Source organism: Phyllobates terribilis, unplaced genomic scaffold (genome assembly GCF_046119375.1).
Source record: "Phyllobates terribilis strain yellow unplaced genomic scaffold, ASM4611937v1 Scaffold_3__8_contigs__length_932513732, whole genome shotgun sequence".
NCBI classification, from domain to species: domain Eukaryota; kingdom Metazoa; phylum Chordata; class Amphibia; order Anura; family Dendrobatidae; genus Phyllobates; species Phyllobates terribilis.
The window spans coordinates 667,746,083-667,772,778 of NW_027362763.1; positions in this window are offsets into that span (position 1 = coordinate 667,746,083).

A 26,696-nucleotide genomic window follows, 5' to 3' on the forward strand; every position below is an offset into this window, starting at 1 on the left:
TACGCCGTATATGTGCTGTGCTGTATACCCTGTATATGTGCGGTGCTGTATATGTGTGCGGTGCTGTATACATGTGCGGTGCTGTATACATGTGCGGTGCTGTATATGTGTGCGGTGCTGTATACGCTGTATGTGTGCGGTGCTGTATATGTGCGCGGTGCTGTATACGCTGTATATGTGCGCGGTGCTGTATATGTGTGCGGTGCTGTATATGTGTGCGGTGCTGTATATGTGCAGTGCTGTATACTCTGTATATGTGCAGTGCTGTATACTCTGTATATGTGCAGTGCTGTATATACTGTATGTGTGCGGTGCTGTATATACCGTATGTGTGCGGTGCTGTGTACGCCGTATGTGTGCGGTGCTGTGTACGCCGTATGTGTGCGGTGCTGTGTACGCCGTATGTGTGCGGTGCTGTGTACGCCGTATGTGTGCGGTGCTGTGTACGCCGTATGTGTGCGGTGCTGTGTACGCCGTATGTGTGCGGTGCTGTGTACGCCGTATGTGTGCGGTGCTGTGTACGCCGTATGTGTGCGGTGCTGTGTACGCCGTATGTGTGCGGTGCTGTGTACGCCGTATGTGTGCGGCGCTGTGTACGCCGTATGTGTGCGGCGCTGTGTACGCCGTATGTGTGCGGCGCTGTGTACGCCGTATGTGTGCGGCGCTGTGTACGCCGTATGTGTGCGGCGCTGTGTACGCCGTATGTGTGCGGCGCTGTGTACGCCGTATATGTGCGGTGCTGTGTACGCCGTATATGTGCGGTGCTGTGTACGCCGTATATGTGCGGTGGTGTGCGGTGCTGTATACACTGTATGTGTGCGGTGCTGTATACACTGTATGTGTGCGGTGCTGTATACACTGTATGTGTGCGGTGCTGTATACACTGTATGTGTGCGGTGCTGTATACACTGTATGTGTGCGGTGCTGTATATGTGCGGCGCTGTGTACGCTGTATATGTGCGGCGCTGTGTACGCTGTATATGTGCGGCGCTGTGTACGCTGTATATGTGCGGCGCTGTGTACGCTGTATATGTGCGGCGCTGTATACGCTGTGTGTGTGCGGCGCTGTGTGTGTGCGGTGCTGTGTGTGTGCGGTGCTGTGTGTGTGCGGTGCTGTGTGTGTGCGGTGCGGTGCTGTGTGTGTGCGGTGCTGTATACGCCGTATGTGTGCGGTGCTGTGTACGCCGTATATGTGTGCGGTGCTGTATACGCTGTATGTGTGCGGTGCTGTATATACTGTATGTGTGCGGTGCTGTGTACGCCGTATATGTGTGCGGTGCTGTGTACGCCGTATATGTGTGCGGTGCTGTGTACGCCGTATATGTGTGCGGTGCTGTGTACGCCGTATATGTGTGCGGTGCTGTGTACGCCGTATATGTGCGGTGCTGTGTACGCCGTATATGTGCGGTGCCGTGTACGCGCGGTGCTGTGTAAGCTGTATATGTGCGGCGCTGTGTAAGCTGTATATGTGCGGTGCTGTATATGTGCGACGCTGTATATGTGTGGTGCTGTATACACTGTATATGTGCAGTGCTGTGTACGCTGCATGTGTGCGGTGCTGTGTACGCTGTATGTGTGCGGTGCGGTGTACACTGTATATGTGCGGTGCTTTATATGTGCTGTCCTGTATACCCTGCATATGTGCGGTGCTGTATACGCTGTATATGTGCGGTGCTGTATACGCTGTATATGTGTGCGGTGCTGTATATGTGTGCGGTGCTGTATACGCTGTATATGTGCAGTGCTGTGTACGCTGTATATGTGTGGTGCTGTATACACTGTATATGTGCGGTGCTGTATACGCTGTATATGTGTGGTGCTGTATACACTGTATATGTGCGGTGCTGTATACGCTGTATATATTTGCGGTGCTGTATACGCTGTATATATTTGCGGTGCTGTATACGCTGTATATGTGTGCGGTGCTGTGTACGCTGTATATGTGTGCGGTGCTGTGTACGCCGTATATGTGCGGTGCCGTGTACGCGCGGTGCTGTGTAAGCTGTATATGTGCGGCGCTGTGTAAGCTGTATATGTGCGGTGCTGTATATGTGCGACGCTGTATATGTGTGGTGCTGTATACACTGTATATGTGCAGTGCTGTGTACGCTGTATGTGTGCGGTGCTGTGTACGCTGTATGTGTGCGGTGCGGTGTACACTGTATATGTGCGGTGCTTTATATGTGCGGTGCTGTATACGCTGTATATGTGCGGTGCTGTATACGCTGTATATGTGTGCGGTGCTGTATATGTGTGCGGTGCTGTATACGCTGTATATGTGCAGTGCTGTGTACGCTGTATATGTGCGGTGCTGTGTACGCTGTATATGTGCGACGCTGTATATGTGTGGTGCTGTATACACTGTATATGTGCGGTGCTGTATACGCTGTATATGTGTGCGGTGCTGTGTACGCTGTATATGTGTGCGGTGCTGTGTACGCTGTATATGTGTGCGGTGCTGTGTACGCTGTATATGTGCGGCGCTGTGTACGCTGTATATGTGCGGCGCTGTGTACGCTGCATATGTGCGGCGCTGTGTACGCTGCATATGTGCGGCGCTGTGTACGCTGCATATGTGCGGCGCTGTGTACGCTGCATATGTGCGGCGCTGTGTACGCTGCATATGTGCGGCGCTGTGTACGCTGCATATGTGCGGCGCTGTGTACGCTGCATATGTGCGGCGCTGTGTACGCTGCATATGTGCGGCGCTGTGTACGCTGCATATGTGCGGCGCTGTGTACGCTGCATATGTGCGGCGCTGTGTACGCTGCATATGTGCGGCGCTGTGTACGCTGCATATGTGCGGCGCTGTGTACGCTGCATATGTGCGGCGCTGTGTACAGTGTATATGTGCGGCGCTGTATACAGTGTATATGTGCGGCGCTGTATACAGGGTATATGTGCGGCGCTGTATACAGGGTATATGTGCGGCGCTGTATACAGGGTATATGTGCGGCGCTGTATACAGGGTATATGTGCGGCGCTGTATATGTGCGGTGCTGTGTACGCTGTATATGTGCGGTTCTGTGTACGCTGTATATGTGCGGTGCTGTATATGTGCGGTGCTGTGTACGCTGTCTATGTGCGGTGCTGTGTACGCTGTCTATGTGCGGTGCTGTGTACGCTGTATATGTGTGCGGTGCTGTGTACGCTGTCTATGTGCGGTGCTGTATACGCTGTATATGTGTGCGGTGCTGTATACGCTGTATATGTGTGCGGTGCTGTATATGTGCGGTGCTGTGTACGCTGTATATGTGCGGTGCTGTGTACGCTGTATATGTACGGTGCTGTATATGTGCGGTGCTGTGTACACTGTATATGTGCGGCGCTGTATATGTGCGGTGCTGTGTACGCTGTATATGTGCGGCGCTGTGTACGCCGTATATGTGCTGTGCTGTATACCCTGTATATGTGCGGTGCTGTATATGTGTGCGGTGCTGTATACGCTGTGTATATGTGCGGTGCTGTATATGTGTGCGGTGCTGTATACGCTGTATGTGTGCGGTGCTGTATATGTGCGGTGCTGTATACGCTGTATATGTGCGCGGTGCTGTATACGCTGTATATGTGCGCGGTGCTGTATACGCTGTATATGTGCGCGGTGCTGTATACGCTGTATATGTGTGCGGTGCTGTATATACGCTGTATATGTGTGCGGTGCTGTATATGTGCAGTGCTGTATACTCTGTATATGTGCAGTGCTGTATATACTGTATGTGTGCGGTGCTGTGTACGCCGTATGTGTGCGGTGCTGTGTACGCCGTATGTGTGCGGTGCTGTGTACGCCGTATGTGTGCGGTGCTGTGTACGCCGTATGTGTGCGGTGCTGTGTACGCCGTATATGTGCGGTGCTGTGTACGCCGTATATGTGCGGTGCTGTGTACGCCGTATATGTGCGGTGGTGTGCGGTGCTGTATGTGTGCGGTGCTGTATACACTGTATGTGTGCGGTGCTGTATACACTGTATGTGTGCGGTGCTGTATACACTGTATGTGTGCGGTGCTGTGTACGCTGTATATGTGCGGCGCTGTGTACGCTGTATATGTGCGGTGCTGTGTGTGTGCGGTGCGGTGCTGTGTGTGTGCGGTGCTGTATACGCCGTATGTGTGCGGTGCTGTGTACGCCGTATATGTGTGCGGTGCTGTGTACGCTGTATGTGTGCGGTGCTGTGTACGCCGTATATGTGTGCGGTGCTGTGTACGCCGTATATGTGTGCGGTGCTGTGTACGCCGTATATGTGTGCGGTGCTGTGTACGCCGTATATGTGTGCGGTGCTGTGTACGCCGTATATGTGTGCGGTGCTGTGTACGCGCGGTGCTGTGTAAGCTGTATATGTGCGGCGCTGTGTAAGCTGTATATGTGCGGTGCTGTATATGTGCGACGCTGTATATGTGTGGTGCTGTATACACTGTATATGTGCAGTGCTGTGTACGCTGTATGTGTGCGGTGCTGTATATACTGTATGTGTGCGATGCTGTGTACACTGTATATGTGCGGTGCTTTATATGTGCTGTCCTGTATACCCTGCATATGTGCGGTGCTGTATACGCTGTATATGTGCGGTGCTGTATACGCTGTATATGTGTGCGGTGCTGTATACGCTGTATATGTGTGCGGTGCTGTATATGTGTGCGGTGCTGTATGTGTGTGCGGTGCTGTATATGTGTGCGGTGCTGTGTACGCTGTATATGTGCGGTGATGTATACGCTGTATATGTGCGGTGCTGTGTACGCTGTATATGTGCGACGCTGTATATGTGTGGTGCTGTATACACTGTATATGTGCGGTGCTGTGTACGCTGTATATGTGCGGTGCTTTATATGTGCTGTCCTGTATACCCTGCATATGTGTGGTGCTGTATACACTGTATGTGTGCGGTGCTGTGTACGCTGTATATGTGCGACGCTGTATATGTGCGACGCTGTATACACTGTATATGTGCGGTGCTGTATACGCTGTATATGTGTGGTGCTGTATACGCTGTATATGTGCGGTGCTGTATACGCTGTATATGTGTGCGGTGCTGTATACGCTGTATATGTGCGGTGCTGTATACGCTGTATATGTGTGCGGTGCTGTATACGCTGTATATGTGTGCGGTGCTGTATATGTGTGCGGTGCTGTATACGCTGTATATGTGCGGTGCTGTATACAGTGTATATGTGCGGTGCTGTATACGCTGTATATGTGTGGTGCTGTATACGCTGTATATGTGCGGTGCTGTATACGCTGTATATGTGTGCGGTGCTGTGTACGCTGTATATGTGCGGTGCTGTGTACGCTGCATATGTGCGGTGCTGTGTACGCTGCATATGTGCGGTGCTGTGTACGCTGCATATGTGCGGTGCTGTGTACGCTGCATATGTGCGGCGCTGTATACAGTGTATATGTGCGGCGCTGTATACAGTGTATATGTGCGGCGCTGTATACAGGGTATATGTGCGGCGCTGTATACAGGGTATATGTGCGGCGCTGTATACAGGGTATATGTGCGGCGCTGTATACAGGGTATATGTGCGGCGCTGTATACAGTGTATATGTGCGGCGCTGTGTACAGTGTATATGTGCGGCGCTGTGTACAGTGTATATGTGCGGCGCTGTATATGTGCGGTGCTGTATACGCTGTATATGTGTGCGGTGCTGTATATGTGCGGTGCTGTATACGCTGTATATGTGCGGTGCTGTATATGTGCGGTGCTGTATACCCTGTATATGTGCGGTGCTGTATACCCTGTATATGTGCGGTGCTGTATATGTGCGGTGCTGTGTACGCTGTATATGTGCGGTGCTGTATACGCTGTATGTGTGCGGTGCTGTATACGCTGTATATGTGCGGTGCTGTATATGTGCGGTGCTGTATACTCTGTATATGTGCGGTGCTGTATACTCTGTATATGTGCGGTGCTGTATACTCTGTATATGTGCGGTGCTGTATACGCTGTATATGTGCGGTGCTGTATACGCTGTATATGTGTGCGGTGCTGTATATGTGTGCGGTGCTGTATACGCTGTATATGTGTGCGATGCTGTATACGCTGTATATGTGTGCGGTGCTGTATACGCTGTATATGTGTGCGGTGCTGTATATGTGTGCGGTGCTGTATACGCTGTGTATGTGTGCGGTGCTGTATACGCTGTATATGTGCGGTGCTGTGTACGCTGTATATGTGCGGTGCTGTATACGCTGTATATGTGCGGTGCTGTATACAGTGTATATGTGCGGTGCTGTATATGTGCGGCGCTGTGTACGCTGTATATGTGCGGCGCTGTGTACGCTGTATATGTGCGGCGCTGTGTACGCCGTATATGTGCTGTGCTGTATACCCTGTATATGTGCGGTGCTGTATACGCTGTGTATATGTGCGGTGCTTTATATGTGTGCGGTGCTGTATACGCTGTATGTGTGCGGTGCTGTATACGCTGTATGTGTGCGGTGCTGTATACGCTGTATGTGTGCGGTGCTGTATACGCTGTATATGTGCTGTGCTGTATACCCTGTATATGTGCGGTGCTGTATACGCTGTATATGTGCTGTGCTGTATACCCTGTATATGTGCTGTGCTGTATACGCTGTATGTGTGCGGTGCTGTAGACGCTGTATGTGTGCGGTGCTGTATACGCTGTATGTGTGCGGTGCTGTATACGCTGTATATGTGCGGTGCTGTATACCCTGTATATGTGCGGTGCTGTATACGCTGTATATGTGTGCGGTGCTGTATACGCTGTATATGTGTGCGGTGCTGTATACGCTGTATATGTGTGCGGTGCTGTATACGCTGTATATGTGTGCGGTGCTGTATACACTGTATATGTGTGCGGTGCTGTATGTGTGCGGTGCTGTATACGCTGTATATGTGCGGTGCTGTATACCCTGTATATGTGCGGCGCTGTGTACGCCGTATATGTGCTGTGCTGTATACCCTGTATATGTGCGGTGCTGTATGTGAGGAGTTGCCCATTTTCTAAAGACTATGATACTTTTCCAGCAACGGACCAACATTTTTGTTAATATTATTATTGTGTTTTATTAGTGATTTACTTGTCATGTTTTATATAGTTCTGCTTACTTGTCAGTGTGTACACTAGATTCACTTGTAAAATGTCCAGCATTCCACTAATCTGTATCTCAGGAGTCCATTGTTTCAACAGCCAATGGTCTCATTAGGTGAGTTTGGATTGAGACACAGTGGGACGTCATCACAGGGGGTCTTACATCCTTTCTCAAATGAAGGCTTCTAGAATATTCTTCATTGTTTTTGGCTTACAGTGAATGCTTGAGTGGGAGGGTGATCACTTCTGTGGTGGGAGGGGGCTGACCCCAGAGATACAGAGGAAAGACATGTTTTAGTGGAAAAGTTGATGGAAGGACACTGGAGAGATAGGACCTATGGTTGTGGACGCGGAGCTGATGGATGGCTTATGGAGTGTTGGAGCTCAGTTATCAACTGATCCCAGGTTGAGAACTTAAGGACTGAGAGAACTGTATTTTGGCCATTTACTTGGAATTGCTGCATTACCATGGATGTGATTAATAAAATATTGTTGCATCGATAACCTGCCTAGGTGATTACATACAACACTCAACCGCACATCTTTACACTGTATATGTGTGCGGTGCTGTATACGCTGTGTATATGTGCGGTGCTGTATATGTGTGCGGTGCTGTATACGCTGTATGTGTGCGGTGCTGTATACGCTGTATGTGTGCGGTGCTGTATACGCTGTATGTGTGCGGTGCTGTATACGCTGTATACGCTGTATGTGTGCGGTGCTGTATACGCTGTATATGTGCTGTGCTGTATACCCTGTATATGTGCGGAGCTGTATATGTGTGCGGTGCTGTATACGCTGTGTATATGTGCGGTGCTGTATGTGTGTGCGGTGCTGTATACGCTGTATATGTGCGGTGCTGTGTGTGTGTGTGTGTGTGTGTGTGTGTGCGGTGCTGTGTGTGTGTGTGCGGTGCTGTATATGTGCGGTGCTGTATACGCTGTATATGTGCGGTGCTGTGTGTGTGTGTGCGGTGCTGTGTGTGTGTGTGTGTGTGTGTGCGCGGTGCTGTGTGTGTGTGTGCGGTGCTGTGTACGCCGTATACGTGCGGTGCTGTGTACGCCGTATACGTGCGGTGCTGTGTACGCCGTATACGTGCGGTGCTGTGTACGCCGTATATGTCTGGTGCTGTGTACGCTGTATATGTGCGGTGCTGTGTACGCTGTATACGTGCGGTGCTGTATATGTGCGGTGCTGTGTACGCTGTATATGGGCGGTGCTGTGTACGCTGTATATGGGCGGTGCTGTGTACGCTGTATATGTGCGGTGCTGTATATGTGCGGTGCTGTGTACGCTGTATATGTGCGGTGCTGTATATGTGCTGTGCTGTATACGCTGTATATGTGCGGTGCTGTATACGCTGTATATGTGCGGTGCTGTATACGCTGTATATGTGCGGCGCTGTATGTGTGCGGCGCTGTATACCCTGTATGTGTGCGGTGCTGTATATGTGCGGTGCTGTATATGTGTGGTGCTGTATACCCTGTATATGTGCGGTGCTGTATACGCTGTATGTGTGCGGTGCTGTATACCCTGTATATGTGCGGTGCTGTATACGCTGTGTATGTGTGCGGTGCGGTATACGCTGTATATGTGTGCGGTGCTGTATACGCTGTATATGTGTGCAGTGCTGTATATGTGTGCGGTGCTGTATACGCTGTATATGTGTGCAGTGCTGTATATGTGTGCGGTGCTGTATACGCTGTATATGTGCGACACTGTATATGTGCGGTGCTGTGTACGCCGTATATGTGCAGTGCTATATACCCTGTATGTGTGCGGTGCTATATATATGCGGTGCTGTATACAGTGTATTTGTGCGGTGCTGTATACGCTGTGTATATGTGCGGTGCTGTATATGTGTGCTGTGCTGTATACGCTGTATATGTGTGCGGTGCTGTATACGCTGTATATGTGCGGTGCTGTATATGTGCGGTGCTGTGTACACTGTATATGTGCGGTGCTGTATACGCTGTATATGTGTGCGGTGCTGTATATGTGCGGTGCTGTGTACGCTGTATGTGTGCGGTGCTGTATATGTGCGGTGCTGTATATGTGCGGTGCTGTATATGTGCGGTGCTGTGTACGCCGTATATGTGCGGTGCTGTGTACGCCGTATATGTGCGGTGCTATATACCCTGTATGTGTGCGGTGCTGTATACGCTGTATATGTGCGGTGCTGTATACGCTGTATATGTGCGGTGCTGTGTACGCTGTATATGTGCGGTGCTGTATATGTGCGGTGCTGTATATGTGCGGTGCTGTATATGTGCGGTGCTGTATATGTGCGGTGCTGTATACGCTGTATATGTGCGGTGCTGTATATGCTGTATGTGTGCGGTGCTGTATACGCTGTATATGTGCGGTGCTGTGTACCCTGTATATGTGCGGTGCTGTGTACCCTGTATGTGTGCGGTGCTGTGTACCCTGTATGTGTGCGGTGCTGTGTACCCTGTATGTGTGCGGTGCTGTGTACCCTGTATGTGTGCGGTGCTGTGTACCCTGTATGTGTGCGGTGCTGTGTACTCTGTATGTGTGCGGTGCTGTGTACGCTGTATGTGTGCGGTGCTGTGTACGCTGTATGTGTGCGGTGCTGTGTACGCTGTATGTGTGCGGTACTGTGTACGCTGTATATGTGCGGTGCTGTGTACGCTGTATATGTGCGGTGCTGTATATATGTGCGGTGCTGTGTACGCTGTATATGTGCGGTGCCGTATATGTGCGGTGCTGTATATGTGCGGTGCTGTATACGCTGTATATGTGCGGTGCTGTTTACGCTGTATATGTGCGGTGCTGTTTACGCTGTATATGTGCGGTGCTGTTTACGCTGTATATGTGCGGTGCTGTTTACGCTGTATATGTGCGGTGCTGTTTACGCTGTATATGTGCGGTGCTGTGTACGCTGTATATGTGCGGTGCTGTATATGTGTGCGGTGCTGTATACGCTGTATATGCGCGGTGCTGTGTACGCTGTATATGCGCGGTGCTGTGTACGCTGTATATGCGCGGTGCTGTGTACGCTGTATATGCGCGGTGCTGTGTACGCTGTATATGCGCGGTGCTGTTTACGCTGTATATGCGCGGCGCTGTATATGCGCGGCGCTGTGTACGCTGTATATGCGCGGCACTGTGTACGCTGTATATGCGCGGCACTGTGTACGCTGTCTATATGTGCGGCGCTGTGTACGCTGTGTATATGTGCGGCGCTGTGTATGTGCGGCGCTATGTACGCTGTATATGTGCGACGCTGTGTACCCTGTATATGTGCGGCGCTGTGTACGCTGTATATGTGCGGCGCTGTGTACGCTGTATATGTGCGGCGCTGTGTACGCTGTATATGTGCGGCGCTGTGTACGCTGTATATGTGCGGCGCTGTGTACGCTGTATATGTGCGGCGCTGTGTACGCTGTATATGTGCGGTGCTGTATACCCTGTATATGTGCGGTGCTGTATACGCTGTATATGTGCGGTGCTGTGCACGCTGTATATGTGCGGCGCTGTATATACTGTATATGTGCGGTGCTGTATACGCTGTATGTGTGCGGTGCTGTATATGTGCGGTGCTGTATACCCTGTATATGTGCGGTGCTGTGTACGCTGTATATGTGCGGTGCTCTGTACGCTGTATATGTGCGGTGCTGTATATGTTCTGTGTACGCTGTATATGTGCGGTGCTGTATATGTGCGGTGCTGTATATGTGCGACACTGTATATGTGCGGTGCTGTGTACGCTGTATATGTGCGGCGCTGTATACGCTGTATATCTGCGGCGCTGTGTACGCTGTATATGTGCGGCGCTGTGTACGCTGTATATGTGCGGCGCTGTGTACGCTGTATATGTGCGGCGCTGTGTACGCTGTATATGTGCGGTGCCGTATATGTGCGGTCCTGTATACCCTGTATATGTGCGATGCTGTATACGCTGTATGTGTGCGGTGCTGTTTACGCTGTATATGTGCGGTGCTGTGTACGCTGTATATGTGCGGTGCTGTATGTGTGTGCGGTGCTGTATACGCTGTATATGCGCGGTGCTGTATACGCTGTATATGCGCGGTGCTGTGTACGCTGTATATGTGCGGTGCTGTGTACGCTGTATATGTGCGGTGCTGTATATGTGTGCGGTGCTGTGTACGCTGTATATGCGCGGTGCTGTGTACGCTGTATATGCGCGGCGCTGTGTACGCTGTATATGCGCGGCGCTGTGTACGCTGTATATGCGCGGCGCTGTGTACGCTGTATATGCGCGGCGCTGTGTACGCTGTATATGTGCGGCGCTGTGTACTCTGTATATGTGCGGCGCTGTGTACTCTGTATATGTGCGGCGCTGTGTACTCTGTATATATGCGGCGCTGTGTACTCTGTATATGTGCGGCGCTGTGTACTCTGTATATGTGCGGCGCTGTGTACTCTGTATATCTGCGGCGCTGTGTACGCTGTATATCTGCGGCGCTGTGTACGCTGTATATGTGCGGCGCTGTGTACGCTGTATATGTGCGCTGCTGTGTACGCTGTATATGTGCGCTGCTGTGTACGCTGTATATGTGCGGTGCTGTACATGTGCGGTGCTGTTTACGCTGTATATGTGCGGTGCTGTTTACGCTGTATATGTGCGGTGCTGTGTACGCTGTATATGTGCGGTGCTGTGTACGCTGTATATGTGCGGTGCTGTGTACGCTGTATATGCGCGGTGCTGTATACGCTGTATATGCGCGGTGCTGTATATGCGCGGTGCTGTATATGTGCGGTGCTGTATACGCTGTATGTGTACGGTGCTGTATATGTGCGTTGCTGTATACGCTGTATGTGTGCGGTGCTGTATATGTGCGGTGCTGTATGTGTGCGGTGCTGTATACGCTGTATGTGTGCGGTGCTGTATATGTGCGTTGCTGTATACGCTGTATATGTGCGGTACTGTATATGTGCGTTGCTGTATACGCTGTATGTGTGCGGTGCTGTATATGTGCGGTGCTGTGTACGCTGTAAATGTGCGGTGCTGTTTACCCTGTATATGCGCGGTGCTGTGTACGCTGTATATGCGCGGTGCTGTGTACGCTGTATATGTGCGACGCTGTATATGTGCGGCGCTGTGTACGCTGTATATGTGCGGCGCTGTGTACGCTGTATATGTGCGGCGCTGTATATGTGCGGCGCTGTATATAATGTATATGTGCGGCGCTGTGTACGCTGTATATGTGCGGCGCTGTGTACGCTGTATATGTGCGGCGCTGTGTACGCTGTATATGTGCGGCGCTGTGTACGCTGTATATGTGCGACGCTGTGTACGCTGTATATGTGCGACGCTGTGTACGCTGTATATGTGCGACGCTGTATATGCTGTATATGTGCGGCGCTGTGTACTCTGTATATGTGCGGCGCTGTGTACTCTGTACATGTGCGGCGCTGTGTACTCTGTACATGTGCGGCGCTGTGTACTCTGTACATGTGCGGCGCTGTGTACTCTGTATATGTGCGGCGCTGTGTACTCTGTATATGTGCGGCGCTGTGTACGCTGTATATGTGCGGCGCTGTTTACGCTGTATATGTGCGGTGCTGTGTACGCTGTATATGTGCGGTGCTGTATATGTGTGCGGTGCTGTATACGCTGTATATGCGCGGTGCTGTGTACGCTGTATATGCGCGGTGCTGTGTACGCTGTATATGCGCGGTGCTGTGTACGCTGTATATGCGCGGTGCTGTTTACGCTGTATATGCGCGGCGCTGTGTACGCTGTATATGCGCGGCGCTGTATATGCGCGGCGCTGTGTACGCTGTATATGCGCGGCACTGTGTACGCTGTATATGCGCGGCACTGTGTACGCTGTCTATATGTGCGGCGCTGTGTACGCTGTGTATATGTGCGGCGCTGTGTATGTGCGGCGCTATGTACGCTGTATATGTGCGACGCTGTGTACCCTGTATATGTGCGGCGCTGTGTACGCTGTATATGTGCGGCGCTGTGTACGCTGTATATGTGCGGCGCTGTGTACGCTGTATATGTGCGGCGCTGTGTACGCTGTATATGTGCGGCGCTGTGTACGCTGTATATGTGCGGCGCTGTGTACGCTGTATATGTGCGGCGCTGTATACAGTGTGTATCTGCGGCGCTGTATATCTGCGGCGCTGTATACGCTGTATATCTGCGGCGCTGTGCACGCTGTATATGTGCGGCGCTGTATATACTGTATATGTGCGGTGCTGTATACGCTGTATATGTGCGGTGCTGTATACCCTGTATATGTGCGGTGCTGTGTACGCTGTATATGTGCGGTGCTCTGTACGCTGTATATGTGCGGTGCTGTATATGTTCTGTGTACGCTGTATATGTGCGGTGCTGTATATGTGCGACACTGTATATGTGCGGTGCTGTGTACGCTGTATATGTGCGGCGCTGTATACGCTGTATATCTGCGGCGCTGTGTACGCTGTATATGTGCGGCGCTGTGTACGCTGTATATGTGCGGCGCTGTGTACGCTGTATATGTGCGGCGCTGTGTACGCTGTATATGTGCGGCGCCATATATGTGCGGTCCTGTATACCCTGTATATGTGCGATGCTGTATACGCTGTATGTGTGCGGTGCTGTATATGTGTGCGGTGCTGTTTACGCTGTATATGTGCGGTGCTGTTTACGCTGTATATGTGCGGTGCTGTATGTGTGTGCGGTGCTGTATACGCTGTATATGCGCGGTGCTGTATACGCTGTATATGCGCGGTGCTGTGTACGCTGTATATGTGCGGTGCTGTGTACCCTGTATATGTGCGGTGCTGTATATGTGTGCGGTGCTGTGTACGCTGTATATGCGCGGTGCTGTGTACGCTGTATATGCGCGGTGCTGTGTACGCTGTATATGCGCGGCGCTGTGTACGCTGTATATGCGCGGCGCTGTGTACGCTGTATATGCGCGGCGCTGTGTACGCTGTATATGCGCGGCGCTGTGTACGCTGTATATGCGCAGCGCTGTGTACGCTGTATATGTGCGGCGCTGTGTACTCTGTATATGTGCGGCGCTGTGTACTCTGTATATGTGCGGCGCTGTGTACTCTGTATATGTGCGGCGCTGTGTACTCTGTATATGTGCGGCGCTGTGTACTCTGTATATATGCGGCGCTGTGTACTCTGTATATGTGCGGCGCTGTGTACTCTGTATATGTGCGGCGCTGTGTACTCTGTATATTTGCGGCGCTGTGTACTCTGTATATCTGCGGCGCTGTGTACGCTGTATATCTGCGGCGCTGTGTACGCTGTATATCTGCGGCGCTGTACATGTGCGGTGCTGTGTACGCTGTATATGTGCGGTGCTGTACATGTGCGGTGCTGTGTACCCTGTATATGTGCGGTGCTGTTTACGCTGTATATGTGCGGTGCTGTGTACGCTGTATATGTGCGGTGCTGTGTACGCTGTATATGTGCGGTGCTGTGTACGCTGTATATGCGCGGTGCTGTATACGCTGTATATGCGCGGTGCTGTATATGCGCGGTGCTGTATATGTGCGGTGCTGTGTACGCTGTATATGTGCGGTGCTGTATACGTACGGTGCTGTATATGTGCGTTGCTGTATACGCTGTATGTGTGCGGTGCTGTATATGTGCGGTGCTGTATGTGTGCGGTGCTGTATACGCTGTATGTGTGCGGTGCTGTATATGTGCGTTGCTGTATACGCTGTATATGTGCGGTACTGTATATGTGCGTTGCTGTATACGCTGTATGTGTGCGGTGCTGTATATGTGCGGTGCTGTGTACGCTGTATATGTGCGGTGCTGTATACCCTGTAAATGTGCGGTGCTGTTTACCCTGTATATGCGCGGTGCTGTGTACGCTGTATATGCGCGGTGCTGTGTACGCTGTATATGCGCGGTGCTGTGTACGCTGTATATGCGCGGTGCTGTGTACGCTGTATATGCGCGGCGCTGTATATGCGCGGCGCTGTGTACGCTGTATATGCGCGGCACTGTGTACGCTGTGTATGCGCGGCGCTGTGTACGCTGTGTATGTGCGGCGCTGTGTATGTGCGGCGCTGTGTACGCTGTATATGTGCGACGCTGTATATGTGCGGCGCTGTGTACGCTGTATATGTGCGGCGCTGTGTACGCTGTATATGTGCGGCGCTGTATATGTGCGGCGCTGTATATAATGTATATGTGCGGCGCTGTGTACGCTGTATATGTGCGGCGCTGTGTACGCTGTATATGTGCGGCGCTGTGTACGCTGTATATGTGCGGCGCTGTGTACGCTGTATATGTGCGACGCTGTATATGTGCGGCGCTGTGTACGCTGTATATGTGCGGCGCTGTGTACTCTGTATATGTGCGGCGCTGTGTACTCTGTATATGTGCGGCGCTGTGTACTCTGTATATGTGCGGCGCTGTGTACTCTGTATATGTGCGGCGCTGTGTACTCTGTATATGTGCGGCGCTGTGTACGCTGTATATGTGCGGCGCTGTATACAGTGTGTATCTGCGGCGCTGTATACAGTGTGTATCTGCGGCGCTGTATACAGTGTGTATCTGCGGCGCTGTATACAGTGTGTATCTGCGGCGCTGTATACGCTGTATATCTGCGGCGCTGTACATGTGCGGCGCTGTATATAATGTATATGTGCGGTGCTGTATACGCTGTATGTGTGCGGTGCTGTATACGCTGTATATGTGCTGTGTGTGTGTGTGCGGTGCTGTGTGTGTGTGTGCGCGCGGTGCTGTGTGTGTGTGTGCGGTGCTGTGTACGCCGTATACGTGCGGTGCTGTGTACGCCGTATACGTGCGGTGCTGTGTACGCCGTATACGTGCGGTGCTGTGTACGCCGTATATGTGCGGTGCTGTGTACGCTGTATATGTGCGGTGCTGTGTACGCTGTATACGTGCGGTGCTGTATATGTGCGGTGCTGTGTACGCTGTATATGGGCGGTGCTGTGTACGCTGTATATGGGCGGTGCTGTGTACGCTGTATATGGGCGGTGCTGTATATGTGCGGTGCTGTATATGTGCGGTGCTGTATATGTGCGGTGCTGTGTACGCCGTATATGTGCGGTGCTATATACCCTGTATGTGTGCGGTGCTGTATATGTGCGGTGCTGTATACCCTGTATATGTGCGGTGCTGTATACACTGTATGTGTGCGGTGCTGTGTACGCTGTATATGTTCAGTGCTGTATACAGTGTATTTGTGCGGTGCTGTATACGCTGTGTATATGTGCGGTGCTGTATATGTGTGCGGTGCTGTATACGCTGTATATGTGTGTGGTACTGTATATGTGCGGTGCTGTATATGTGCGGTGCTGTGTACACTGTATATGTGCGACGCTGTATATGTGCGGTGCTGTATACGCTGTATATGTGTGCGGTGCTGTATACGCTGTATATGTGTGCGGTGCTGTGTACGCTGTATATGTGTGCGGTGCTGTGTACGCTGTATATGTGCGGTGCTGTGTACGCTGTATATGTGCGGTGCTGTATACGCTGTATATGTGTGCGGTGCTGTGTACGCTGTATGTGTGCGGTGCTGTAGACGCTGTATATGTGCGGTGCTGTGTACGCTGTATATGTGCGGTGCTGTATACACTGTATGTGTGCGGTGCTGTATACACTGTATGTGTGCGACACTGTATGTGTGCGGCGCTGTATACGCTGTATATGTGCGGTGCTGTAGACGCTGTATGTGTGCGGTGCTGTATACGCTGTATGTGTGCGGCGCTGTATACGCTGTATATGTGCGGCGCTGCGTACGCTGTATGTGTGCGGCGCTGTATACGCTGTATGTGTGCTGTGCTGTATACGCTGTATATGTGCGGTGCTGTAGACGCTGTATGTGTGCGGTGCTGTATACGCTGTATGTGTGCGGCGCTGTATACGCTGTATGTGTGCGGCGCTGTGTACGCTGTATGTGTGCGGCGCTGTGTACGCTGTATGTGTGCGGCGCTGTGTACGCTGTATGTGTGCGGCGCTGTGTACGCTGTAAATGTGCGGCGCTATGTACGCTGTAAATGTGCGGCGCTGTGTACGCTGTATGTGTGCAGTGCTGTGTACGCTGTATATGTGCGCGGTGCTGTATACGCTGTATATGTGCGCGGTGCTGTATATGCTGTATATGTGCGGTGCTGTATATACTGTATGTGTGCGGTGCTGTATACGCTGTATATGTGTGCGGTGCTGTAGACGCTGTATATGTGCGGTGCTGTATATGTGCGGTGCTGTGTACGCTGTATATGTGCGGTGCTGTATATGTGCGGTGCTGTATATGTGCGGTGCTGTATATGTGCGGTGCTGTATATGTGCGGTGCTGTATATGTGCGGTGCTGTATATGTGCGATGCTGTGTACGCTGTATATGTGCGGTGCTGTGTACGCTGTATATGCGCGGTGCTGTGTACGCTGTATATGCGCGGTGCTGTGTACGCTGTATATGCGCGGTGCTGTATACGCTGTATATGCACGGTGCTGTGTACGCTGTATATGCGCGGTGCTGTGTACGCTGTATATGCGCGGTGCTGTGTACGCTGTATATGCGCGGTGCTGTGTACGCTGTATATGCGCGGTGCTGTGTACGCTGTATATGCGCGGTGCTGTCTACGCTGTATATGCGCGGTGCTGTCTACGCTGTATATGCGCGGTGCTGTCTACGCTGTATATGCGCGGTGCTGTATACGCTGTATTTGTGCGGTGCTGTATATGTGCGGTGCTGTGTACGCTGTATGTGTGCGGTGCTGTGTACGCTGTATGTGTGCGGTGCTGTGTACGCTGTATATGTGCGGTGCTGTGTACGCTGTATATGTGCGGTGCTGTGTACGCTGTATATGCGCGGTGCTGTGTACGCTGTATATGCGCGGTGCTGTATATGTGCGGTGCTGTATATGTGCGGCGCTGTATACATGCGGTGCTGTATACACTGTATATGTGCGGTCCTGTATATGTGCGGTCCTGTATACCCTGTATATGTGCGGTGCTGTGTACGCTGTATATGTGCGGTGCTGTATATGTGCGGTGCTGTATACGCTGTATATGCGCGGTGCTGTGTACGCTGTATATGTGCGGTGCTGTGTACGCTGTATATGTGCGGTGCTGTGTACGCTGTATATGTGCGGTGCTGTATATGTCTGCGGTGCTGTATATGTGTGCGGTGCTGTATATGTGTGCGGTGCTGTATACGCTGTATATGTGTGCAGTGCTGTATATGTGTGCGGTGCTGTATACGCTGTATATGTGCGGTGCTGTATACCCTGTATATGTGCGGTGCTGTATATGTGCGGTGCTGTATACCCTGTATATGTGCGGTGCTGTGTACGCCGTATATGTGCTGTATGTGTGCGGTGCTGTATACACTGTATGTGTGCGGTTCTGTATACACTGTATATGTGCGGTGCTGTATACACTGTATGTGTGCGGTGCTGTATATGTGCGGTGCTGTATACGCTGTATATGTGCGGTGCTGTGTACGCTGTATATGTGCGGTGCTGTATACGCTGTATATGTGCGGTGCTGTATATGTGCGGTGCTGTGTACGCTGTATACGTGCGGTGCTGTATATGTGCGGTGCTGTATACGCTGTATATGTGCGGCGCTGTGTACGCTGTATATGTGCGGTGCTGTATACGCTGTATATGTGCGGTGCTGTATATGTGTGCGGTGCTGTATATGTGCAGTGCTGTGTATACTGTATGTGTGCGGTGCTGTATATGTGTGCGGTGCTGTGTACGCTGTATATGTGTACGGTGCTGTGTACGCTGTATATGTGTGCGGTGCTGTGTACGCTGTATATGTGCGGCGCTGTGTACGCTGTATATGTGCGGCGCTGTGTACGCTGTATATGTGCGGCGCTGTGTACGCTGTATGTGTGCGGCGCTGTATATGTGCGGCGCTGTATACGCTGTATATGTGCGGCGCTGTATACGATGTATATGTGCGGCGCTGTATATGTGAGGCGCTGTATATGTGCGGCGCTGTATATGTGCGGCGCTGTATACGTGCGGTGCTGTATATGTGCGGTGCTGTATACGCTGTATATGTGCGGTGCTGTGTACGCTGTATATGTGCGGTGCTGTATACACTGTATGTGTGCGGTTCTGTATACACTGTATATGTGCGGTGCTGTATACACTGTATGTGTGCTGTGCTGTGTACGCTGTATGTGTGCGGTGCTGTGTACACTGTATATGTGCGGTGCTGTATGTGTGCGGTGCTGTATACGCTGTATGTGTGCGGTGCTGTGTACGCTGTATGTGTGCGGTGCTGTGTACGCTGTATGTGTGCGGTGCTGTGTACGCTGTATATGTGCGGTGCTGTGTACGCTGTATATGTGCGGTGCTGTATATGTGCTGTATACGCTGTATGTGTGCGGTGCTGTGTACGCTGTATATGTGCGGTGCTGTGTACGCTGTATATGTGCGGTGCTGTGTACGCCGTATATGTGTGGTGCTGTATACGCTGTATATGTGCGGTGCTGTATGTGTGCGGTGCTGTGTACACTGTATATGTGCTGTGCTGTGTACGCTGTATGTGTGCGGTGCTGTGTACACTGTATATGTGCGGTGCTGTATGTGTGCGGTGCTGTGTACGCTGTATGTGTGCGGTGCTGTGTACGCTGTATGTGTGCGGTGCTGTGTACGCTGTATATGTGCGGTGCTGTGTACGCTGTATATGTGCGGTGCTGTGTACGCTGTATATGTGCGGTGCTGTGTACGCTGTATATGTGCGGTGCTGTATACGCTGTATATGTGCGGTGCTGTGTACGCTGTATATGTGCGGTGCTGTGTACGCTGTATATGTGCGGTGCTGTGTACGCCGTAGATGTGTGGTGCTGTATACGCTGTATATGTGCGGTGCTGTATGTGTGCGGTGCTGTGTACGCTGTATATGTGCTGTGCTGTGTACGCTGTATGTGTGCGGTGCTGTGTACACTGTATATGTGCGGTGCTGTATGTGTGCGGTGCTGTGTACGCTGTATGTGTGCGGTGCTGTGTACGCTGTATGTGTGCGGTGCTGTGTACGCTGTATATGTGCGGTGCTGTGTACGCTGTATATGTGCGGTGCTGTGTACGCTGTATATGTGCTGTATACGCTGTATGTGTGCCGTGCTGTGTACGCTGTATATGTGCGGTGCTGTGTACGCTGTATATGTGCGGTGCTGTGTACGCTGTATATGTGCGGTGCTGTGTACGCTGTATATCTGCGGTGCTGTGTACGCTGTCTATGTGCGGTGCTGTGTACGCTGTATATGTGCGGTGCTGTGTACGCTGTATATGCGCGGTGCTGTGTACGCTGTATATGTGCGGTGCTGTGTACGCTGTATATGCGCGGTGCTGTGTACGCTGTATATGTGCGGTGCTGTATGTGTGCGGTGCTGTATTCGCTGTATATGTGCGGTGCTGTATATGTGCGGTGCTGTATATGTGCGGTGCTGTATATGTGCGGTGCTGTGTACGCTGTATATGTGCGGTGCTGTGTACGCCGTATATGTGCGGTGCTGTGTACGCCGTATATGTGCGGTGCTGTGTACGCCGTATATGTGCGGTGCTGTGTACTCTGTATATGTGCGGTGCTGTATACGCTGTATATGTGCGGTGCTGTGTACGCTGTATATGTGCGGTGCTGTGTACGCTGTATATGTGCGGTGCTGTGTACGCTGTATATGTGCGGTGCTGTGTACGCTGTATATGTGCGGTGCTGTATATGTGCGGTGCTGTGTACGCTGTATATGTGCGGTGCTGTGTACGCCGTTTATGTGTGGTGCTTTATATGCTGTATGTGTGCGGTGCTGTATACGCTGTATGTGTGTTGTGCTGTGTACGCTGTATGTGTGCGGTGCTGTGTACGCTGTATATGTGCGGTGCTGTATATGTGCGGTGCTGTGTACGCTGTATATGTGCGGTGCTGTATATGTGCTGTATACGCTGTATGTGTGCGGTGCTGTGTACGCTGTATATGTGCGGTGCTGTGTACGCTGTATATGTGCGGTGCTGTGTACGCTGTATATGTGCGGTGCTGTATATGTGCGGTGCTGTGTACGCTGTATATGTGCGGTGCTGTATATGTGCTGTATACGCTGTATGTGTGCGGTGCTGTGTACGCTGTATATGTGCGGTGCTGTGTACGCTGTATATGTGCGGTGCTGTGTACGCTGTATATCTGCGGTGCTGTGTACGCTGTATATGTGCGGTGCTGTATACGCTGTATATGTGCGGTGCTGTATATGTGCGGTGCTGTGTACGCTGTATATGTGCGGTGCTGTATATGTGCTGTATACGCTGTATGTGTGCGGTGCTGTGTACGCTGTATATGTGCGGTGCTGTGTACGCTGTATATGTGCGGTGCTGTGTACGCTGTATATGTGCGGTGCTGTGTACGCTGTATATCTGCGGTGCTGTGTACGCTGTATATGTGCGGTGCTGTATACAGTGTATATGTGCGGTGCTGTATACAGTGTATATGTGCGGTGCTGTGTACACTGTATATGTGCGACGCTGTCTATGTGCGGTGCTGTGTACCCTGTATGTGTGCGGTGCTGTGTACGCTGTATATGCGCGGTGCTGTGTACGCTGTATATGTGCGGTGCACTGTATACCCTGTATATGTGCGGTGCTGTGTACCCTGTATATGCGCGGTGCTGTGTACGCTGAATATGTGCGGTGCTGTATGTGTGCGGTGCTGTATTCGCTGTATATGTGCGGTGCTGTATATGTGCGGTGCTGTGTACGCTGTATATGTGCGGTGCTGTGTACGCTGTATATGTGCGGTGCTGTGTACGCCGTATATGTGCGGTGCTGTGTACGCCGTATATGTGCGGTGCTGTGTACTCTGTATATGTGCGGTGCTGTGTACGCTGTATATGTGCGGTGCTGTGTACGCTGTATATGTGCGGTGCTGTGTACGCTGTATATGTGCGGTGCTGTGTACGCTGTATATGTGCGGTGCCGTGTACGCTGTATATGTGCGGTGCCGTGTACGCTGTATATGTGCGGTGCCGTGTACGCTGTATATGTGCGGTGCCGTGTACGCTGTATATGTGCGGTGCCGTGTACGCTGTATATGTGCGGTGCCGTGTACGCTGTATATGTGCGGTGCCGTGTACGCTGTATATGTGCGGTGCCGTGTACGCTGTATATGTGCGGTGCCGTGTACGCTGTATATGTGCGGTGCCGTGTACGCTGTATATGTGCGGTGCCGTGTACGCTGTATATGTGCGGTGCTGTGTACGCTGTATATGTGCGGTGCTGTGTACGCTGTATATGTGCGGTGCTGTGTACGCTGTATATGTGCGACGCTGTATACGCTGTATATATGCGGTGCTGTGTACGCTGTATATGTGCGTCGCTGTATATCTGCGGCGCTATATACGCTGTATATCTGCGGCGCTGTGCACGCTGTATATGCTGTATATGTGCGGTGCTGTATATGTGCGGTGCTGTATACCCTGTATATGTGCGGTGCTGTATACCCTGTATATGTGCGGTGCTGTATACCCTGTATGTGTGCGGTGCTGTATACGCTGTATATGTGCGGTGCTGTATACGCTGTATATGTGCGGTGCTGTGTACGCTGTATATGTGTGGTGCTGTGTACGCTGTATATGTGCGGTGCTGTGTACGCTGTATATGTGCGGTGCTGTGTACGCTGTATATGTGCGGTGCTGTGTACGCTGTATATGTGCGGTGCTGTGTACGCTGTATATGTGCGGTGCTGTGTACGCTGTATATGTGCGGTGCTGTATATGTGCTGTGTACGCTGTATATGTGCGGTGCTGTGTACGCTGTATATGTGCGGTGCTGTGTACGCTATATATGTGCGGTGCTGTATATGTGCGGTGCTGTATACGCTGTGTATGTGCGGTGCAGTATACGCTGTGAGTATGTGCGGTGCTGTATACACTGTATATGTGCAGTGCTGTGTATACTGTATGTGTGCGGTGCTGTATATGTGCGGTGCTGTATATGAGCGGTGCTTTATACGCTGTATATGTGCGGTGCTGTATATCTGCGGCGCTGTATATGTGCGGTGCTGTGTACGCTGTATATGTGCGGTGCTGTATACGCTGTATTTGTGCGGTGCTGTATATGTGCGACGCTGTATATCTGTGGTGCTGTATACACTGTATATGTGCAGTGCTGTGTACGCTGTATATGTGCGGTCCTGTATAACCTGTATATGTGCTGTGCTGTATACCCTGTATATGTGCGGTGCTGTGTACGCTGTGTATGTGCGGTGCTGTGTACGCTGTATATGTGCGGTGCTGTATATGTGCGGTGCTGTATGTGTGCGGTGCTGTATGTGTGCGGTGCTGTATGTGTGCGGTGCTGTGTACTCTGTATGTGTGCGGTGCTGTATGTGGGCGGTGCTGTGTACGCTGTATATGTGCGGTGCTGTATATGTGCAGTCCTGTGTACGCTGTATATGTGCGGTGCTGTGTACGCTGTATATGTGCGGTGCTGTGTACGCTGTATATGTGCGGTGCTGTATGTGTGCGGTGCTGTGTACGCTGTATATGTACGGTGCTGTATGTGTGCGGTGCTGTGTACGCTGTATATGTGCGGTGCTGTATATGTGCGGTCCTGTATACGCTGTATATGTGCGGTGCTGTATATGTGCGGTGCTGTATACAGTGTATATCTGCGGCGCTGTATGTGTGCGGCGCTGTATACGCTGTATGTGTGCAGCGCTGTATACGCTGTATATGTGCGGTGCTGTATACCCTGTATGTGTGCGTTGCTGTGTACCCTGTATATGTGCGGTGCTGTATATGTGCGGTGCTGTATACAGTGTATATGTGCGGTGCTGTATATGTGCGGTGCTGTATATGTGCGGTGCTGTATACGATGTGTATGTGCGGTGCTGTATACGCTGTATATGTGCGGTGCTGTGTACGCTGTATATGTGCGGTGCTGTATACAGTGTATATCTGCGGCGCTGTATATCTGCGGCGCTGTATACGCTGTATGTGTGCGGCGCTGTATATCCTGTATGTGTGCGGCGCTGTATACCCTGTTTATGTGCGGTGCTGTATACCCTGTATGTGTGCGTTGCTGTGTACCCTGTATATGTGCGGTGCTGTATACAGTGTATATGTGCGGTGCTGTATATGTGCGGTGCTGTATACGATGTGTATGTGCGGTGCTGTATATGTGCGGTGCTGTATATGTGCGGTGCTGTATATACTGTATGTGTGCGGTGCTGTGTACGCTGTATATGTGCGGTGCTGTGTACGCTGTATATGTGCGGTGCTGTGTGTGTGCGGTGCTGTATACCCTGTATATGTGCGGTGCTGTGTACGCTGTATATGTGCGGTGCTGTGTACGCCGTATATGTGCGGTGCTGTGTACGCCATATATGTGCGGTGCTGTATACGCCGTATATGTGCGGTGCTGTATATGTGCGGTGCTGTATACGCTGTATATGTGTGCGGTGCTGTATACGCTGTATATGTGTGCGGTGCTGTATACCCTGTATATGTGCGGTGCTGTATATGTGCGGTGCTGTATACCCTGTATATGTGCGGTGCTGTATATGTGCGGTGCTGTGTACGCTGTATGTGTGCGGTGCTGTATGTGTGCGGTGCTGTATACGCTGTATATGTGCGGTGCTGTATACGCTGTATATGTGCGGCGCTGTATATGTGCGGCGCTGTGTACGCTGTATATGTGCGGCGCTGTGTACGCTGTATATGTGCGGCGCTGTGTACGCTGTATATGTGCGGTGCTGTATACGCTGTATATGTGCGGTGCTGTATATGTGCGGTGCTGTGTACGCTGTATATGTGTGCGGTGCTGTGTACGCTGTATATGTGTGCGGTGCTGTGTACGCTGTATATGTGTGCGGTGCTGTGTACGCTGTATATGTGTGCGGTGCTGTGTACGCTGTATATGTGTGCGGTGCTGTATATGTGTGCGGTGCTGTATACGCTGTATATGTGCGGTCCTGTATACGCTGTATATGTGCGGTGCTGTATATGTGTGCGGTGCTGTATACGCTGTATATGTGCGGTGCTGTGTACGCTGTATATGTGTGCGGTGCTGTGTACGCTGTATATGTGTGCGGTGCTGTATATGTGTACGGTGCTGTATATGTGTGCGGTGCTGTATACCCTGTATATGTGTGCGGTGCTGTGTACGCTGTATATGTGTGCGGTGCTGTGTACGCTGTATATGTGCGGTGCTGTATACGCTGTATATGTGCGACGCTGTATATGTGCGGTGCTATGTACGCTGTATATGTGTGCGGTGCTGTATATGTGCGGTCCTGTATACGCTGTATATGCAGTGCTGTGTACGCTGTATGTGTGCGGTGCTGTATATGTGTGCGGTGCTGTATACGCTATATATGTGTGCGGTGCTGTATACGCTGTATATGTGTGCGGTGCTGTGTACGCTGTATATGTGCGGTGCTGTGTACGCTGTATATGTGCGGTGCTGTGTACGCTGTATATGTGCGGTGCTGTGTACGCTGTATATGTGCTGTGCTGTATACAGTGTGTGTGTGCGGTGCTGTATACAGTGTATATGTGCGGTGCTGTATATACTGTATGTGTGCGGTGCTGTATACGCTGTATGTGTGCGGTGCTGTGTACGCTGTATATGTGCGGTGCTGTATACGCCGTATATGGGCGGTGCTGTGTACGGCGTATATGTGCTGTATGTGTGCGGTGCTGTATACACTGTATGTGTGCGGTTCTGTATACACTGTATGTGTGCGGTGCTGTATACACTGTATGTGTGCGGTGCTGTATGCACTGTATGTGTGCGGTGCTGTATACAGTGTATATGTGCGGTGCTGTATGTGTGCGGTGCTGTATGCACTGTATGTGTGCGGTGCTGTATATGTGCAGTGCTGTATACTCTGTATATGTGCGGTGCTGTATACTCTGTATATGTGCGGTGCTGTGTACGCTGTATATGTGCGGTGCTGTATACGCTGTATATGTGCGGTGCTGTATACGCTGTATATGTACGGTGCTGTATATCTGCGGTGCTGTGTACACTGTATATGTGCGGCGCTGTATATGTGCGGCGCTGTGTACGCTGTATATGTGTGGCGCTGTGTACGCTGTATATGTGCGGTGCTGTATATGTGCGGTGCTGTGTACGCTGTATATGTACGGTGCTGTATATCTGCGGTGCTGTGTACACTGTATATGTGCGGCGCTGTATATGTGCGGCGCTGTGTACGCTGTATATGTGTGGCGCTGTGTACGCTGTATATGTGCGGTGCTGTATATGTGCGGTGCTGTATACGCTGTATATGTGCGGTGCTTTATATGTGCGGTTCTGTATACGCTGTATATGTGCGGTGCTGTATACGCTGTATATGTGCAGTGCTGTATACGCTGTATATGTGTGCGGTGCTGTGTACGCTGTATATGTGCGGCGCTGTATACGCTGTATATGTGCGGCGCTGTATACAGTGTATTTGTGCGGCGCTGTGTACGCTGTATATGTGCGGCGCTGTGTACGCTGTATATGTGCGGCGCTGTATACAGTGTATATGTGCGGCGCTGTATATGTGCGGCGCTGTATACGCTGTATATGTGCGGTGCTGTATACGCTGTATATGTGCGGTGCTGTATACGCTGTATATGTGCGGTGCTGTATACGCTGTATATGTGCGGTGCTGTATATGTGCGGTGCTGTATACGCTGTATATGTGCGGTGCTGTATACAGTGTATATG